Here is a 4,757-nt window from a genome sequence, read left to right as displayed (position 1 = left end):
CTGGAAGCAACCAGAAAAAAAAAAAAGAAAAGAAGAAAGAAAACGTGGCACATATACACCACGGAATACTATGCAGCCGTAAAAAAGAATGAGTTCACGTCCTTTGCAGGGACATGGATAAAGCTGGAAACCATCATTCTCAGCAAACTGACACAAGAACAGAAAACCAAATACCGCACGTTCTCATTCATAAGTGGGTGTTGAGCAATGAGAACACAGGGAGGGTAACATCACACACCAGGGCCTGTCAGGTGGGGGAGCTAGGGGAGGGACAGCAGGCGGTGGGAAGATAGGGGAGGGGTAGCATTAGGAGAAATACCTAATGTAGATGATGGGGTGATGGATGCAGCAAACCACCATGGCATGTGTATACCTATGTAACAAACCTGCACATTCTGCACATGTATCCCAGAACTTGTTAGCCATAAAAAAAAAAAAAATCTGGAGGCATCACATCACCCAACTTCAAACTGTACTACAAGGCTATATTTGCCAGAACAGCATGGTACTGGTATAAAAATGGCACATAGATCAATGAAACAGAATAGAGAACCCAGAAATAAAGTCAAATAGTTACAGCCAATTGATCTTTGATAAAGCAAACAAAAGCATAAATTGGGGAAAAGATACCCTGTTCAAAACTTGGTGTCAGAATAATTGGCAAGCCACATGTAGAAGAATGAAACTGGGTCCTCATCTCTTATCATATACAAAAATCAACTCAAGATGGATCCAAGACTTAAATCTAAGACCTAAAATCATAAAAATTCTAGAAGATAACATCAGAAAAACTCATCTTGACATTGGCTTACGCAAAGAGCTCATGACCAAAACCGCAAAAGCAAATGCACCAAAAACAAAGATAAATAGATAGGACCTAATTAAACTAAAAAGCTTCTGCACAGCAACAACAAATCAGCAGAGTAAACAGACAACAGACAGAGTGGGAGAAAATATTTACAAACTATGCATCCAACAAAGGACTAATGTCTAGAATCTACAAGGAACTCGTACAAATCAGCAAGAAAAAAACAAATAATACCATCAAAAAGTAGGCTAAGGAAATGAATAGACAATTGTCAAAAGAAGATATACAAATGGCCAGCAAACATATGAAAAAATGCACAACATCAGTAATTATCAGAGAAATGCAAATTAAAACCACAATGTGATACCACCTTACTCCTACAAGAATGGCCATAATTACAAAATCAAAAAATAATAGACACTGGCGTGGAGATGGTGAAAGGGAACCCTTTTACACTGCTGGTGAGAAGAATGTAAACTAATACAACCACTATGGAAAACAGTGTGGAGATTCCTTAAATAACTAAAATTAGAACTACCATTTGATCCAGCAATCCTACTACTGCCTATCTATCCAGAGGAAAATAAGTCATTATAGGAAAAAACACTTGCACACGCATGTTTATAGCAGCACAATTCACAATTGCAAAAATATGAAATCAGCCCAAATGCCCAATAACTGGGTAAAGAATATGTTACATATTATTTATGTAAAGACTGGGTAAAGAATATGTTACATATATATGCATATAACTCATCCATATAAAGGAACAAAATAATCGCATTCACAGCAACTTGGATGGAGTTGGAGACCATTACTTTAAGTGAAGTAACACAGGAATGGATAACCAAATGCCATATGTTCTCACTTATAAGTGGGAGCTAAGCTACACGGACACAAAGGCATAAGAATGATATAATGGAATTTGGGGACTCTAGGGGAAGGGTGAGAAGGAGGTGAGGGATAAAAGACCACACATGGGGTACAGTGTATACTGCTTGGGTAACAGATACACCAAAATCTCAAAAATCACCACTAAAGAACTTATCCATGTAACCAAATATCCAAAAATGATTGTTCCCCAAAAACTATTAAAATAAAAAAATAATTAATTTTGAAAAATTTTAAAAAGAATTAAGAATAAAACATTGGACAGAGGTTAAGGCCCTCCTAAGATACTCTCACCCATATCAATATATTCATTATGGAATATACAGAGGAAGAAGAAAGAGAAAAAGGGAAGAAAGAATATTTGGAGAAATTATGGCCCAAACTTCCCAAATTTATGAACAACATTAATCTATCCATTCAGGAAGTTCAACAAACTCTAAGTTGGATAAATTCAAAGAGATATCACTAAGACACATAATAATCAAACTGTGGAAAACCAAAGACAAGGAGAAAATCTTGAAAGCAGCAAGAAAGAGAGAAGGAACTTACCATGTACAGGGATTTTCAGTAACATGAACAGTTGGTTTCTCATTGAAAACCATTGAGATCAGAAGATTGTAGGATGACGTGACATAAAACAAGTTGGTGGATATATTGTTTTTCTGCTGAGTAATTTGTGAATCTTTTCTTAAATATTTGGTAATATTTGCTAATAAAGCCATCTGGATATGGAATTTTTGTGGGAATAAACATCTAATTCAATTTCATTGACATTGGGGAATTATTTGGCTATTTCTTCTTGAATCATTTTTGTTAAGTTACATGATACGATAAATTTTCCATTTAATCTAAATATTTTTGGCATATCTAGCTCATAATATCCTGATATTATCTTAAAAATCTATAAGATCCATAGTTATCCTTTCTTTTATTCTTGATATTGGTTATTTGTGACTTCATTCTTTTTTACTTAATCAATCTTGGCTAGAGTTTGCTGGTTTTAGTAGTCTTTTCAAAAAAGCCAAATTTGTTCTTCATTGATTATATTCTGTTTACTCAGTTTTGCTCTTAGCTTTCTATTTTCCAACATTTTTATGACGTCTTGAGATGGATGCTTAGCTTATTTAATTTTTGAAAACCTTTCGGTCCTTTTATTTTGGAATATTCTGTAAACAATCACACCACCAGAAGATGATTGTACAACGGTAAAATATTCTCTTGCATTAAACTGAAGATACCTGTTTAATAAATTTTTAAAAAATGTAGGAAAGGTACTTAGAGCTGTTACTTTCTAAGTACATAACACCCTAGACAATTCGAGGCATCTTAATCTCCATCAAGAACAACAACAACAAAATAATTTTTGTCATGCTGTTAAATCCATCATTAATGGATAAAGCTGGTGCAAACTGGTCAAACGGATTCAACAAACACTGATGTCCAAGCTGGCCTATTGGCAACTAATATGTAACTGGTGGTCAATAGAGAGTTTAAAAGATCTTCCCTTTCTTCTTGTTCTTTTCCAAGGTCCTCAAAGAGTTCTGTTGTTCTAAAATATGTTATTGAGTTTCCCAGTTTACTTTCTCATCCTCAAACTGATGACATTTTTCCTCTAATTCTTTGTGCTGTGTGTCCAAATTCTTTTTCATTTGTTCATGGTGCCGCTGGAGCTCAGCTTCAGAGTCCTTCAGTTTTTGAACTTCTTCTTTGACCTTCATCTCAAACATCTGCTCCATCTACATCTCCATTGTCTTCATTTTAGCTACGTGGCTCCCTTCTTTCATCTTCCATTTGTGCCAGCGGGCTCTTAGTCAGCTGCCCTTTATTTTTGTTATCATCTCCATTATAAGTCACAGCTGCCAATTTTTTGCTTCTGTGGTTCTCACAGTGAACATTATTAGCAACATCTTTCAAGTGTGTGTTCTTACCAACATATTTCTTAGAGTTGTAAAATTAGAATGTTCACCATTTTCAACTTCAGCAACACCCCAAGAATACTGCCTTCCTTGGATCGTTTTGCCATTAACTTCAATGATAGTATTGCTACCTACCACAGCAAGTAAACCATCTTTATCTTTTTAACAAGTTTATTTTCTCCTTCATCATCTGTTTCTGGAAATTCATGTATTTTAATTTTATGTTCCTGGATTTCTTTCATTATCTGTTTTTTAAACTGATGGCATTCCTCCAGTGTGAGTGTGTCTGCTTTAGCAATAAGTGGGATGACATTCACTTTTTCTTGCAAATGCTTCATAAACTCAATATCCAATGGTTTAAATCCATGTCCTGAAGGAGCAATGAAGTGTAAACAACACTGCACCCTGTTATCAGGCATCTGACGTCTGTTCACTCTCGATTCTGCATTTAGGTAGTCATCAGATTTACTATCAATGTAGTCAATAACAGGCTGCCAGCAATTACAATTATCCACTGCTTCTCCGAATCCTGGGATATCAACTATTGTGAGCAGCGACTGAACACCACCTTCTTTGATTAAAACTTTGGATTGTTCAACCTGTATAGTCTTTTTTATTCTATGAGAAGGAACTGGATACTCCGGAGAATACAAATCTGTCAGGAATAATGAGTTGGTTAACGTCGACTTTCCCAATCCACATTCACCCATTACCATAAGCGAGAATTCAAACCCTCTATTCACTGATTTTCTGTATACTTGATCTGGGAGATTGGCAAATCCCACAGAGCCTTCAGGGTTCTTCTGTTGAGCTACTTTGTAAAGAACACATTTCCATCATTGTAGTGTTCCAGATTTCCATGGTGCTGCTGTTGACGCTTCTCTCCTCAGTAGCGGATCTCACACTGACTGACAAACCCTACCCCAAAGTTCTGGGTGTAAGTGAATTTATTTATCCATCGTTGAGTCAGGGTCTGCTGGCAGACCCCTGCAGGTGGTGACCCCGACACCCAGCTAATTAAAAAATTTTGTTTAGAGACGGGATCTTGCCATGTTGCCCAGGCTGGTCTTGAACTCCTAGCCTCAACCAATCCTCCCACCTCAAGCTCCCAAAGTGCGGGGATTACTGCACCTGGCCAAGAA

General features: G+C 36.6%; 1 pseudogene; it reads right to left on the bottom strand.

The window, feature by feature from the left end:
* Positions 1-2,989: 2,989 nt before the first annotated feature.
* On the bottom strand, positions 2,990-4,491 carry LOC108299060 (annotated as a pseudogene).
* Between the last annotated feature and the right edge of the window lie 266 nt (positions 4,492-4,757).

The sequence above is a fragment of the Cebus imitator genome, unplaced genomic scaffold (assembly GCF_001604975.1).
Source record: "Cebus imitator isolate Cc_AM_T3 unplaced genomic scaffold, Cebus_imitator-1.0 Scaffold21, whole genome shotgun sequence".
In the NCBI taxonomy this organism is placed as follows: domain Eukaryota; kingdom Metazoa; phylum Chordata; class Mammalia; order Primates; family Cebidae; genus Cebus; species Cebus imitator.
This window is presented reverse-complemented; position numbering and strand designations above follow the sequence as displayed.